Below are 15,538 nucleotides of genomic sequence, written 5' to 3'. Positions count from 1 at the left end.
GCCACGGGGTCTGGAGGGGCTGTGGGAGCCCGGAGCCTCACACCTGTGGAGAATGGTCTATGCCAGGGCTTCGCAAACTTTACTGTGGATCCAAATCACCTGGAGGTCTTGTTAAAATGCAGATTCTGCTTCAGCAGGCCTGGGGTGTGGCGGAGATCCTGCACGTCTAACAGCATCAAGTGATGCTGCTGCTTTGAGTAACAAGAGTCTATGCGATGATCAATTCCATTCTGGGTCTGAGAGCAGGGACAGAAGAGGGGCTGAGGGATAAGAAGGAACTAGAATATCAAAGAGAGAAGAACTCTTAGAAATGTCATAGTTCAATCCTATCGTTTTACAGATGGGGACACTGAGGCCCAGAAAGACTTGTTCAAGACCAAACAGCTGGCTGACAGCAGGGCCAGGATGCAAGTACAGATCATCTGACCTCCTGCCCATCTCCACCTCGCCCTGGGTTCTGGTGAGAACCGGACAGCCTTCCTCTCTGGATTCCCAGGTCATCCCGGGCAGTACTCTGTCTCAGGCCTGCCCTCTAAGAGGCCCCCACTCAGCCTGGCACAGACCCAGGCACATGCAGGTGTCAGGGGGCAACTGTGATTCAGCCCACGAGGGACAGAGAGGCTTACCTGGGAGCAGCGCTAACTCGGGGCCTCTCCCTACACACTACAGACTGTCAGCCTAATAGGCCTGCGCCGATCGCCTGGGGGAAAGTCAGTTCCAATCAGGCCACGACCCGTGGCCAGCAGTCAAATGCAGGGTGAAGGCAGGGGATGTGGCCTCTGCAGGAAGCCAGCCTGGCCCTCCGCCTCTCTCAAACAAGCTCACGCGTGGAGAAGGGGGAAAATGAAAACTGGACTTTCCCACCGCCAGCAACAAGGCCCCCCTTGGTCCTTAATGGTCCTTAATGGTCCAAGAACACCATTAAAAAGATACTGCAGGGCTTCCCTGGTGGCGCAGGGGTTGAGAGTCCGCCTGCCGATGCAGGGGACGCGGGTTCCTGCCCCAGTCTGGGAAGATCCCACATGCCGTGGAGCGGCTGGGCCCGTGAGCCATGGCCGCTGAGCCTGCGCGTCCGGAGCCTGTGCTCCGCAACGGGAGAGGCCACGACAGTGAGAGGCCTGCGTGCCGCAAAAAAAAAAAAAAAAAAAAAAAGATACTGCAGTTCCCTTGAGACCCTGAGCTGCAAATGGAGAACCAGTGAATCTTTAGCCAATGCAGGCCAGCCTCAAACTCCTGGCTTCCGATCCGTCACCACAGCCTCAGAGTAAATCAGGCAGGTCCCTTCTGAAGACAGAATCTATTCCCCTGTGCCTGCTGATCCTGGGCCACAAACACCCATTTAAAAGCATCACATGAGACACTGTGAAGGCCATGCCACGACCGAGACCATGGGAATGCCACGCTGTCCTCAGAAACACATGTGCAGGGGCAGGGGTGCATCCCTAAGCAGTGACTCAAATTAATTCCACAAACCAGTAAGCACCTACTGTGCGCTACTCTACACTCTTTGCAGTTTCAGGGCCAAGGCAACTTGCCTGAGCTGGTCTCATCTCACATAAACTGAAACCAAAGCTTCTCTGTTCCACTTTCTTAATCACACAGAAACACACAGCATAGATTTGGGGGTGATGCAGTCAAATTTAAAAGCAGGTGCCTTCAACAGCCTTTCAGAAAACACGCGACCACCATCTGGAACTCTTCAGTTTGCCCCTCTCCCACTGGAGAACATCCTCTCCACCTCCTGTTGCTCCCAAATTTGACACCATGAAAAAAAAAAAAAATCAGCGTCTAGCCCGCAGTTCGCAGAATCAGACCTCCCTGCCCCTTTCCCCGAGAGGCATGCTGGAGTGACTAGTTCCCCTCTGAGTCCTGGAGAAGCACCAGTTTCCTCTGATGTTACTAGTACCCACAGCTTAGGATTGATGCGAAAACCACAAGATCATTCAAGTAAAGTACTCAGCATGGGGCTGGCAGAGAGTAGGCCCTCAATAAACGGCAGCTATTATGACCATGGTCCTGATGGAGGGAGTAGAAAAGCGGACTCAAGTACCCAAGAGCCACCATTGTTTCTCGACTCTACCAGCCCCAAAATGTTCTACTGAGACAGGATATGTCAGCGGACCACCCCGTGTAGGAGGCTTTGAGACAAGGCCTGACTGGTGCCGTTGGGCTGCAAAGGCTGCTGGTGTGAATGATGTGCTCTGGTCTAGGAAAGCACAACAGAAATTACTTTGTCAATCACCTCTGAGGGAGGGGGTCTGCCAGAAGCATAAGACTTCAATGGTGCTGCCATTGGAGCGTCGTCTTTTGTAGAGACTATTTTTAGCATAAATACTGTACACTCTGTTATATTGTCAAAACTGACAGATGAGCGTTCTCGTGGCACCCACAGACCATGCATTCAATTGGGAAGATGTTAAAAAAACGTTAGATGAGCTTCTCCCAACCGTGGCACAAAGAGTTGCTATGTATCACACACCATGGCCACTGATATTCATGACAGGTGCCTCTGCCCTCTGCCCTCTGCCATAGGTGTCCTGGCCTCTGAACCCTGCAGCTGGAATTCAGACTCGATTCCATGATGGGCGCATCTCAGTCGAACACTCAGCCAGGAGCAACTGAGTCCAGGGAGTCCACTGTGGCAAAGCATTTGCAAAAACTATATTACAGGTAAGAGGTAAGAGGTGTACTATAGGTAAGACGGGATGAGAACTCCATAGTCATTGGGGGCCTGGCAAACGACCTGTGATTTCTCATCGTCCAGTCTCACAGCCCTGATGCCCTCCTTGGCCTCCCCCCAGGGGAGCCACTGCTTGGGGACAAGCAGGGGGCAAGAAAGTCAGTACATCTATCACACAGGAAGACCCAGATCACTTCTCAGGTCCTCCTGAGACTAAGGAATTCTTTGTCTGTTTGGTTAGTTGGTGTGACGTTTTCGTTTTCTAGCCTCCACTCACTATGTTCCTCTGACGGTATCCCTGCACCATAGTGCCCAGCATGCTATACTCTGCCCAGAATGCTTTTTCCCCCTCTCATCACCCAGCTAATTCTACTCACTCTCTAGAGCTCTACAAGAACGTCACTTCCACAGCCAGGCTGTCTCTGGCCACCCAATTTAAGAGAGCCCTTCTACGATTCACTCTCAGAGCGCCCTGCACTTTTCCTGCAAAGCATGATAACAGTTATGGCTTATTTGTCTCCCTTATTAGCTTGCAAGTTCCCTGAGAGCGAGGACATGCCTCTTCTGTTTGCTTCTGTTTACAGTGCCCAGCACAAGGCCGGGCACAGAGTCCAGCACAGAATAGAGATTCATTAAGCGATACTCACTGAGTCAAATGAATGAATGAAGGATGGATGGATGAATACTTAAGAGGGGCCCAAGGATCGTCTAGGCTGAAAGCCTCCAAAATTCTTCACATTCCTTAATCCATTGCATTCATCCTTAGAGAGGGAGAATCTTTTATCACCTAAAATGGGTGAAATGCATGCCTCTTTGTGGGGGAAAAAACCATGAGCAAATGCAATCGTCTGCCCTTTGGATTGACCAAAGAAGGGCCCAGGGAAGGGGAGGACCCAAAAGTACCTTTTCAGACACTGAAGGGGTGCAAGCAGATCCACGCGAGGCCACTTCAAGCCTTGACACCCTAAATTCTAGGATTTCCAGTCTGCTACCGACAAATGACAGATGCTGAGGGCTCAGTGGGCCTGGCTCAAGCCTCCTTCTCCTTCGCTCACTGCGTCACCGCAGGGGCCTGTCCCCTTGCTATTCCTCCCCGCTCCCCTGAGAGGTGAGCTCCCAGCTCTCGCCAGCATCACCATAACCAGATCCATGGCCAGGCATCGTCAGTCAAGGCTACTTGGTCTTTGGTTTGATCACGATTATAGGAACAGTATTTTTCAACAGGAGGGCAGATCAACAAAGGTACTATCGCACGACATAGAAGAATAAAGACGCGAGTACAAATAGAGAAGAAATAGTGAGGGACGGTGCTGCCTGCTGCAGACGCTTTGGATCTGGTCCCATTTATTTGTTCATCTGCATCCCAGAGGGGCCGGGCACAGTGATAGGTACTGGCTGGTGGAAAGGGAGAGCTGGGTCAGAGGATGCACAGAATAAGCAGGCCCAGGACTGGCGGGCACTATAAGGCCAGTAAATCATGTTACTGCAACTGAGGCAGGCTGGGAAGAGCCCAGGGAGGGCTGGCATCCCTGGAACATTCTTCTCTCCCCAAGGGTGGGAAATTACTAAACAAGCGGTGTAGTCAGGCACAGTGGTTGAGGGTCCGCCTGCTGATGCAGGGGACACGGGTTCGTGCCCTGGTCCGGGAGGATCCCACGTGCCACGGGGCAGCTGGGCCCGTGAGCCATGGCCACTGAGCCTGCGTGTCCGGAGCCTGTGCTCTGCAACGGAAGAGGCCAAAACAGTGAGAGGCCCGTGTACCGCAAAAAAAAAAAAAAAAAAAAAAAGGTGTAGTCAGGCATGCCGGCAAGTGGGCCATCAAGGACTGGATTAGATCAATGTGATAAACCATAGTAACAAATTGAAGGAGAAAAACCATATGATCATCTCAATAGATGCAGAGAAAGCTTTTGACAAAATTCAACACCCACTTATGATAAAAACCCTGCAGAAAGTAGGCATAGAGGGAACTTTCCTCAACATAATAAAGGCCATGTATGACAAACCCACAGCCAACATCATCCTCAATGGTGAAAAACTGAAAGCATTTCCACTAAGATCAGGAACAAGACAAGGTTGCCCACTCTCACCACACTTATTCAACATAGATTTGGAAGTTTTAGCCACAGCAATCAGAGAAGAAAAGGAAATAAAAGGAATCCAAATCGGAAAAGAAGAAGTAAAGCTGTCACTGTTTGCAGATGACATGATACTATACATAGAGAATCCTAAAGATGCTACCAGAAAACTACTAGAGCTAATCAATGAATTTGGTAAAGTAGCAGGATACAAAATTAATGCACAGAAATCTCTGGCATTCCTATATACTAATGATGAAAAATCTGAAAGTGAAATCAAGAAAACACTCCCATTTATCATTGCAACAAAAAGAATAAAATATCTAGGAATAAACCTACCTAAGGAGACAAAAGACCTGTATGCAGAAAATTATAAGACACTGATGAAAGAAATTAAAGATGATACAAATAGATGGAGAGATATACCATGTTCTTGGATTGGAAGAATCAACATTGTGAAAATGACTCTACTACCCAAAGCAATCTACAGATTCAATGCAATCCCTATCAAACTACCACTGGCATTTTTCACAGAACTAGAACAAAAAATTTCACAATTTGTATGGAAACACAAAAGACCCCGAATAGCCAAAGCGATCTTGAGAACAAAAAACGGAGCTGGAGGAATCAGGTTCCCTGACTTCAGACTATACTACAAAGCTACAGTAATCAAGACAGTATGGTACTGGCACAAAAACCGAAAGATAGATCAATGGAACAGGATAGAAAGCCCAGAGATAAACCCACGCACATATGGTCACCTTATCTTTGATAAAGGAGGCAGGAATGTATAGTGGAGAAAGGACAGCCTCTTCAATAAGTGGTGCTGGGAAAACTGGACAGCTATATGTAAAAGTATGAGATTAGATCACTCCCTAACACCATACACAAAAATAAGCTCAAAATGGATTAAAGACCTAAATGTAAGGCCAGAAACTATCAAACTCTTAGAGGAAAACATAGGCAGAACACTCTATGACATAAATCATAGCAAAATCCTTTTTGACCCACCTCCTAGAGAAATGGAAATAAAAACAAAAATAAACAAATAGGACCTAATGAAACTTCAAAGCTTTTGTACAGCAAAGGAAACCATAAACAAGACCAAAAGAGAACCCTCAGAATGGGAGAAAATATTTGCAAATGAAGCAGCTGACAAAGGATTAATTTCCAAAATTTACAAGCAGCTCATGCAGCTCAATAACAAAAAAACAAACAACCCAATCCAAAAATGAGCAGAAGACCTAAATAGACATTTCTCCAAAGAAGATATACAGACTGCCAACAAACACATGAAAGAATGCTCAACATCATTAATCATTAGAGAAATGCAAATCAAAACTACAATGAGATATCATCTCACACCAGTCAGAATGGCCATCATCAAAAAATCTAGAAACAATAAATGCTGGAGAGGGTGTGGAGAAAAGGGAACACTCTTGCACTGCTGGTGGGAATGTGAATTGGTACAGCCACTATGGAGAACAGTATGGAGCTTCCTTAAAAAACTACAAATAGAACTACCATACGACCCAGCAATCCCACTACTGGGCATATACCCTGAGAAAACCATAATTCAAAAAGAATCATGTACCAAAATGTTCATTGCAGCTCTATTTACAATAGCCCAGAGATGGAAACAATCTAAGTGCACATCATCGGATGAATGGATAAAGAAGATGTGGCACATATATACAATGGTTTATTACTCAGCCATAAAAAGAAACGAAATTGAGCTATTTGTAATGAGGTGGATAGACCTAGAGTCTGTCATACAGAGTGAAGTAAGTCAGAAAGAGAAAGACAAATACCGTATGCTAACACATATATATGGAATTTAAGGAAAAAAATGTCATGAAGAACCTAGGGGTAAGACAGGAATAAAGACACAGACCTACTAGAGAACGGACTTGAGGATATGGGGAGGGGGAAGGGTGAGCTGTGACAAAGCAAGAGAGAGGCATGGACATATATACACTACCAAACATAAGGTAGATAGCTAATGGGAAGCAGCCGCATAGCACAGGGAGATCAGCTCGGTGCTTTGTGACCACCTGGAGGGGTGGGATAGGGAGGGTGGGAGGGAGGGAGGGAGACGCAAGAGGGAAGAGATATGGGAACATATGTATATGTATAACTGATTCACTTTGTTATAAAGCAGAAACTAACACACCGTTGTAAAGCAATTATACCCCAATAAAGATGTTAAAAAAAAAAAAAAAAGGACTGGATTAGAAGGAAGAGAAGATGCACCAGGCCACATGTGCATGAGAGAAAAAAGGGAAGCGACAGAGTGGGAGGGGAGAAGGAGTTAGGTCCAGAAACCTTGACAGGAACTGCTCCTTGTAGAGCAGAGGACATCAGAGCTTGTTGGAGCCCAGAGATCCATTCCCAGGTAAAGGGTGGGGAGGCGTGGGAGATAAAATCCCCGGTCATCTCACAAGGCCCACAGATGGCAGAAAATCCTAACAGGAGGAGGTACAGGGGAGGCCAGGAGACAAGGTGGCAGAGAGACAGAGAGACAGAGTTCACTGAGAGAAAGCTGCTGCCCAGGTTGTTACCAGGCATGATACTGGCCTCCTGTGGGTGGATCCAGCCTTGCCCCCAGCTCTGGACAGTCACTAGTCTCCTTTTTTTTTTTAAATAAACTAGTCTCCTTCTGTGAGGAGTTCACTACCAAGAGCTGTGGAAGGTCCCAGATTGTATCCTCTTGCAAGCTCACAAGTTAGCCACAGTTTTACAGACGTGGGTAGAAAACGTGAGACCCTTGGATCAGAAGCAAAGCTCTTTATTCCTCACAGTCCAGCAGGTAGCACGAGCATCGCGTCTGCATTGGTGCCTCTGGTCCACCCATGGGGACAACGTGGAGGGGCCTAGAGGGATGCTGCACACACAGTGGGTTTGCTCCACAGCTGACGGAATACAAGCTTAGGAAACCTGAACCTTTTAAAATGGGCATCAACCTGCCTGAGGGAGATATTGTCTTTACTGGAGAGTAAAAATACCTGCCATCTGTTCCTCACCCCAGAGGGAGACACTGTCTGCTTCTTCCAAGGCTGCGTGCTATACAAATATCCCCAAAGACAGAATCTAGAACAAAGGCCGTCAGTGCCTCTGCTCACAAGACTTGCAGGAATGCAAGAAACCCCCAGAGAATTATCTCCCAACACTCACAAACTGCAGAGAGATAGACTCCTACCCTCCCAAGACAGCTCCCATCTCGTCCCTGGGAAGAGCACAGGATAGAGCGGGCAGGGATGCTTCAGGAAGAGAAAGTCCTCACGCCTGATCTTGAGGGATGGCAGAGACAACCTCACGCTATGGTTGGCTCATCCTGAGGAACGCCTCCTCTATTTCACTATTCCTCCTCTATTCTTCTATAATTCCACTTTAAAACATGGGTCTGCCAGGGTACAGAGAGGCAAGGAACCGCGCGTGAGCAAACAGAATTCGCCCTGCCCTCCTCCAGGGAAAAAGATGCTCTAGAGCTTTTTTAAGATTGCCTAGAATCTGAATCACATTCGAAGCCATTCTCTGGCCACTGAATGAGCACCCGTTACAGCTCCCAATCTCCTTCCACTCTGTCTGTGGCACATGGCATTCCACCACGCGGTAACGGTGTCCCCGGAGTTCTCCAAATACAGCCTGGAGGGTCCTGCCCTCCAGGTTCACGCCCTGAAGCAGCCAGAGGGCTAAGGGGGCCTGCACATGTGCCTTTCTCTTCACAACAGGCAAGTGGTGAGAAATTTAGAACTGGGTCACCTACCTGGCTTATCTTCTGCCCTCATTGAGAAGATTAATTCACAAACCTTGCATTCAGAAGGCAGGTCAGATGGCCATTTCAATGACTCCTCAGATCATTTTACCTTTACCTATGGGGGCCCACCCAGCAGCCAGGATCACTCAGGGTCACTCTTCTGAATTATAAGTAAGTCACAGCACATGACACCACCAGCCCTTTCTCACAGATTTTAGAGCAGAGATGCACATGCCACAGTACAGGATCCCCCATGTGAATAGCCCCCTCCTAGGAGCTCTCTCAAGGTTTCCACAAGCCCCTAATCTTCTGTCCCTCTCCCCAGGATCTCTTAAACAAATGTTATACGTTCAATTATTGCATTGGCCTATTTAATTGATTTATATGCACTTTAAAAAGCTTTACACTGTGCAGGAAACACATCTATCATAATCCTTGACTGAATTGGAGAAAGGAGAAGGGAAAAAGGGAATTAAAATTTATTGAGCACTTATTATGTGCCAGGTAATACACAAGGTACTTTACATACATTACTGAGTTTAATCCTCACAACTGCCCTGTGAAGTAGGTATTTTTTCCTACTTAGCAGATGAAGAAATTGAGACCTATAGAGGTTAAGGGACTTGCCCACAGTTACAAAGCATCAGCTGGAAGAAGCAGGACTCAACTGCAGCTCTGATTCCAAGCTAACATGTACTTCGGGGTTTAAATACCAAGTGTTTCTATAAAAAGTTACGAATAAGGAATGCACCCCTTATTGTAGCATTGTTTCATTGAGGAAATAAGATCCAATTGGCATTGTTCCCTTGAACCACGTCTTTTACTACAACTGGACATGCCCAAGTGCACCATTTCACACTAATGGGGGGATGGGGAGGGATGAGGAAAGGGCCCCTGAGGGATAAGGTAGGGGTGTTTACAAAGCCCAAGAGTTTTCTCTCTGAACACTAACACTTCTTAGAAAATTCTCACTATTGAAAAAACTCTTCAACTATTTCTACTCAATGCCATTGTGAAGGGGTATAGAGAACATTCGTTCATCCAACAAGGGTTTATATATGATAAGTCACTGTGTGTAGGTACAAGGAGACAGCAAAGAACCAGACACTCATGGTCCCTCAGAGCCCACATTCTAGAAACTAAAGTGGTGCTCAAAGTCTGAAACAGCCAGTTAGGCACATCCCTGAGCAGACAGAACAGACACAGGTGTCAGTGCTGGGCAGAGTCCAGGGGAGGGGACAGCTGATCCAAGACCCAAGTGACAAGAGGAGAAGCCCTGTACCTTCCATTCATGACAGAGGTGAGCACTGTCAGTCCATCACGTGCGGCCCCAAGACCAAAGTAAGTCTTGATCTGTTAGTCTGGGTTCTCCAGAAAAACAGAACCAATAGGATGAGATAGATGATAGATAGATAGATAGATGGAGAAAGAGGTTATAAGGAATTGCTTAATGACATTATGGAGGCTGAGAAGTCCCGAGAGCTGCAAATTTACAAGCTGGAGACCCAGGGGAGTGAATGGTAAAGTTCCACTCCAAGTTCAAAGGCCTGAGAACCAGAAGAGCCAATGGTGTAAGTTCCAGTCTGAGTCTGAGTCCAAAGGCAGGCGAAGGCCAATGTCCCAGTTCAAAGACAGTCAGGAAGAAAAGCATTCCTTCTTCGTCACAGGAGGGTCAGCCTTTTTGTTCTATTCAGGCCTTCAGCGGATTGGATGAGACCCACCCACATTGGGGAGGGCAGTCTGCTTTACTCAGTCTATCAGCTCAAATGTTAATCTCATCCAAAACACCCTCCACACACCCAGAACACACCCAGATTAGTGTTTGACCAAACATCTAGGCATCCCACGACCCATCAAGTTGACACGTAAAATTAAACATCACACTTGGGCAAGTATTTACCCCTTTACTAAGTAGAACCAGACTGCTGAGTTCTTTGATTTTTCATCTGTTTTGTAGTTTTTCTGTCTCTTATTACCAGACTGTCTGCTGTCACTGCTGACGGTCACTGCCCTTGCCCACAGAAGGACCTCTCCTCACTTCTAATTCAATCTGGGTTTGAAAAACAAGAGTGCTATTCTAGCTGGAATTTAATAAACTTGAAGGAATCCACAGACGTGGAGGTGAAATGCTTGAGATGTAGAGCAAATATTTTGTGACATCTCTCTTATCTTCTCACAGGGAACTTTTTTTTTGCATCTATTCTGATTCTTAGAGCTGTGAGCTAGATAAGGCAAGTTACCAGAGAACATGAAGACTTTCTGTATGAGGATGAGTCAAACAAAATTGAAATCACAGGGGCTTCCCTGGTGGCGCAGTGGTTGAGAGTCCGCCTGCCGATGCAGGGGACACGGGTTCATGCCCCGGTCCGGGAAGATCCCACAGGCTGTGGAGCGGCTGGGCCCGTGAGCCATGGCCACTGAGCCTGCGCGCCCAGAGCCTGTGCTCTGCAACGGGAGAGGCCACAAAAGTGAGAGGCCCACATACCGCAAAAGAAAAAAAAGTTGAAATCACAATAGAGGGCAAGTCATGGGTAGAAATGTTTTCACAACTTCAGGGGTCAGTTTGGTATTCAGGAATCACAAAACACAACAAATGTGAAAACAGGCAGCTAAACAGAACCAATCCTCCTAGCTTTCTTGTCTATTTAAATTATCCTAGGAAGAATAATTTCCTCCAAAGCCAACAGAATGAATCTTCACTGTGACTTCCCAGGCAATAAGCTAGTCAGATCCTACCAAAGAGTTTCCAGAAACAATGGGTTTTTTACTTTTAAAAATGATCAGAACTTTCAGGACTTAACACACACACAGAAGTAGCAACCATTCTGCTTTGGCCCCATTTTATCACGTGTGAGTGTCAATTTGTATAGCTTCAAATCAACAACAAGGAGCTGTAATTTTTGTGTTCGTTTGTTTAAAATACCAGCAGTTTTCTTTTTGCTTGTTTAAGCTTCATTTAATTCACGCTCCAACCTGCCCCTCTTTGATTGCATTTCCAAATCCTAAATAAAAGTGATAACTCTTTCTGCCAATTGTAACAAACTGCTGGTGCCAGTTATTGCTTTTTGAAAGAAAAAAAAAAGCAAAAAAATCTTTTAATACTTAGCTGACAGCTTTATCCAAAAGGAGGGAGAAAACCCTGGCCTTTCAAAGCCACCCGATATATCTGTAACAACCTCTTTACTGAGTTCATGTATCTTCTTTATTGTTCTTCATAAACAGGCTATTGGATCTCTCTAGCCTGCAATGTGAAAAACGAAAAAATTTCCTCCCATCCATGCCTCTCTTATCTCCTAATTGTTTTGTTCTGAGGTAGGGGAGACCCTTATAAATGTCTCTCCTATTTTATATGTCCTCTCCAAGCCCATTCATGCTTTACTCCAGGGCTTTTGACTCCTGTTCTGTTTCCGCCTGAACCTCTATCTGCTTACTGTTCTCCACATCAAACCCCACGAAAGTGTTTGAGATTTCATTTCAGAGGGTGATGTAAGAGAGATAAGAGTCAAAGGCATTTGAAAAGCCACTTTCCAGCGTGTCTGTGCTGCGTAGGTTGGAGGGAGAGACGCAGCTTACCTGACATCACAGAGAACATCCTCGTTCAGGTCTGCGACGTCCACTTCTCTTCTCTGTTCTTTCCAGAGGGCTCTGCAGCTGTGCGTTCTGCTCCGGCTGCTGCAGCTTCAGAGGCTCCTCCATCTCTCTGAGCTCCAGCCTCATCATTGTCCCCAAGAAGCTGAGGTCTGACCACAACAAGAACAGCCCTTGTCAGGGACAGGTAGGTCTGAGCACCTGTGGAATGGCTTGTTGGGGAGGAGGCAAAATTCGTCCATGTGGTTAATTGTCCTATAAATGTAGGAGATGCACATTCCAGGAAAAGGTCATGGAAAGGAGTCTGGAGGGGGAAAAAACTGCTCACTAAATCTCAATTCCTTGATGATATGCCTCAGAGTGAGCATCTCAGACTTGAGTACTGGAGCAGTTCCATGCAATAAAAAAAACCATGAACACTCATTAGTTAGGCTTGGCTGTGATACTGCTGTGTAACAAATAATCCCCAAATCTCAGTGGCTTACAAGAGACATTTCTTTCTTTTCACTCTTGGGTCCGCAGGTTGGCTGAACTCAGCTAGGCTTGGGTTAGGTCTGCTCCATGTATCTCTCCATCGTGGAACTGTGACTCACACAAGGTATACATATCTCATGGTGAAGGCAGGAGCACCAGAGGACAAGCCCAAACATTTGAGGCCTGGGCACACCCCCACTTCTGTGCACTGCTTACATGGCCATGATGGAAGTGAGTGAGGCAAATGAGCATACACCATCCTGAGGAGGAAGAGAGAGGGGATATTGAGTGAATATTTGCTCAACAACAATCCTCTCTACCACACACACACACACACAGAGAGAGAGAGAGAGAGAGAGAGAGAGAGAGAGAGAGAGAGAGACTTACAAGGTCAAAGAGAACTGCTTTTCAGGGAGGCAACAGTCCTGCAAAATAGGAATTGCCTGCTCTTCCTACCTGCCCCTGGCTGTTTGCAGCAGTTCAACAAAGACATTTTTGGATCTGGGACTGAAAGCAACTTTAAATGCCATCTAGCCCTACATCTTCACCACAAGAAGTTTCTAGTAACAGCTCCAGTGACAGGGAGATCACTTTCTTCAAGGCAACCCACTCCAAGCACACAAAATGAGTCTCCTTCTCCAGTATAGCAATGCCTCAGATGTCAGTGGCCAGCTCTTAGGTATCCCCTAAGCCTTCTCTTCTCCAAGTGAAAGGCCCTGGGTGTCTTTCCCTCAAAGCCCATGGTTCTCAGTCAGTTTCCTCCAAGCACGTGCTATGTGTTAATGCACTTCTCATGTTGGGAACCAGAGCTCCAGAACCACAACATTCGTATAAGCGGAGCAAGGCGATCCTCTCCCCCATTCTGAGCCAGCATCCACCCGACAGGAACCACTCATATGTCTTCCTCAGGTTGAGCTTAAAGTCACCTCAAGTCGAAACAGTCTTACATGTGTTGCTGAACCATTCATCAGTCAACCAATCATGGAGTGCTTAGGATACAGCCTGCATCCTGCGAGGTGCTGGGGACACTGTGGTCAACAAGGTTGACGTACGTAGTTCTGGCTCTCGTGGAGGCTACTTGGAGAGACAGATAAGAAATAAGTAAAGAGGGGGCTTCCCTGGTGGCGCAGTGGTTGAGAGTCCGCCTGCTGATGCAGGGGACACGGGTTCGTGCCCTGGTCTGGGAAGATCCCACAGGCCGCGGAGCAGCTGGGCCCGTGAGCCATGGCCGCTGAGCCTGCGCGTCCGGAGCCTGTGCTCCACAACGGGAGAGGCCACAACAGTGAGAGGCCTGCGTACCGCAAAAAAAAAAAAAAAAAAGTAAACAGACCAAAAACTAAGAAAATGGAAATACATACTATGAAGATAAAGACTAGATAATGGGAGGAGGGAAAAGGGAAAGCTGTATGAGATACGGTGGCCAGGGAAGGCCCCTCCAAAGAGGTGAATCCTGAAGCCCGGGAGAAGGCCGACAGGAAGCCGACAGGGAGGAGCCCTGGAAGCCGACTGGGCAGGATGCGGGCCTGCAGGATGAAGGATGGAGATGTGAAGGTAGTCCGGGTGGCCAGGCGTGGTGAGTGGCGAAGGGGGCACAAGCAGGCAGAGTGTCAGCAGGTCTGCTTGGCCGTGAAGGGAGCAGAGTGTATTCTGAGCACAGCAGGAAGACACTGACGTGCTTTAAGCAGCAAAGGGCACAACGTGACATGCATCTTCAGCAGAATCCCTGGCATTCCGAGTGTGTGCATCCAAGTGTGTGCATCCGAATGTGTGCACCTGAGTGTGTGCATCCGAGTGTGCGCACCTGAGTGTGTGCATCCGTGCACGTGGATCGGTGCAGTCTTTGTGGAGAGAAGGCCCAGCCGGATAACTTGATGTCTGTCCCAAATGAGTTTCTCTTTGTAAATTTAGGCCCCTTGGTCCAGCCTGTCGGCCAACAGCCAGATTTTCCTTGCAGCTCTGTGCCACCAGCACAGGCCAGACCAGGAGGAAATGTGACTCTAATGGGTGAACAGCAGAGCCCTTGGGCACATCGACTGAGATAGAAAAAGTATAAAAACCTGACAGAAGAACTTTAAAAGCAGAGCCTTCAGCAACCATGATTTTCAGGAACAAATGGTTCATCTTCCTAAACACCCAGCCCAATGTTGAGGAACAGATCCTGGGTGATGAGCAACAGGGATATAAAACTTCACCCTTGGGAAACAGAAATGCAAAGCACTGTCCTAACCAGATGAGCTGGAGCCTGCCTGCAATCAGCCAGAAACCCCTGGAGTCTTGTCTGACTGGGAGGAAGAGGTCTCTGTGCCCTGCTTCTGCCAGACTCACCAACACGTCTGTGTGACCCCTGCTTGGCGGGCTGGTGCTCTGCCCAGTGGGGTAGCACTGCTTCCACCTTCTCCACCAGCCATCCCCGTGGGTCACTGCACGGGTCTGGACCATGCAGACAGGATGGGCAGAGACCAGAGGACTAGTGAGGAAGTAGGGGGCCCTTCGAGCACAGCTGAGTGGGCAAGGACACTTAAGAATCTGACCCGGGGGGATAAAGGAGAAGCTGTCAGCATAGATGAAACAGGCAGAGGAGATTCTGTGGATAATTAGAGGCTTAGAGTTACCTGGGACTCTCTCCTGAGCCCATGTGCAGGAAGGCTCTTAGAGATGCAGGAGACACCTGCTGATTTGCTAGGAGCCAAGCAAGGCCAGGCAAGGCTCACCTGACCAAAAAAAAGAGACAGAAATAGAGATATTTAGATACATATAGGTATATAGATATCTATAGATACAGATGTTTAGATAGATAGAGATATTGATACAGATGTATCTTCCCCAGAACACATCTTGTTTTCAGTGAGTGACCTCCCCCAAGGAGCCAGGAGCTCTGGAAAAGGAAGTAATGACTGAGACCCACACCTGGAGACGGGCACAGCTTTTGTGGGGGACAGAGGTAAAGAGAGCGCCATGCAA

The 15,538-nt window shown here is 47.5% G+C and overlaps 1 long non-coding RNA gene across 2 annotated transcripts in view; it reads right to left on the bottom strand.

Moving 5' to 3' along the window:
• Window positions 1-15,289, bottom strand: part of LOC307196012 — a 281,422-nt gene extending 266,133 nt beyond the window's left edge. Inside the window, exons 1-3 of one of the 2 annotated variants that reach the window (XR_013831023.1) lie at window positions 15,190-15,289; window positions 12,589-12,837; window positions 12,089-12,485 (exon numbers count right to left, since the gene is read on the bottom strand). This is a non-coding gene — a long non-coding RNA (uncharacterized lncRNA). Of the gene's footprint in view, window positions 1-12,088; window positions 12,838-15,189 lie in introns of both variants that reach the window. The other variant, XR_013831022.1, reaches the window with a different exon arrangement.
• Window positions 15,290-15,538: the final 249 nt, after the last annotated feature.

Source organism: Stenella coeruleoalba, assembly GCF_951394435.1.
Source record: "Stenella coeruleoalba genome assembly, chromosome: 13".
Taxonomy (NCBI): Eukaryota; Metazoa; Chordata; class Mammalia; order Artiodactyla; family Delphinidae; genus Stenella; species Stenella coeruleoalba.
This window is presented reverse-complemented; position numbering and strand designations above follow the sequence as displayed.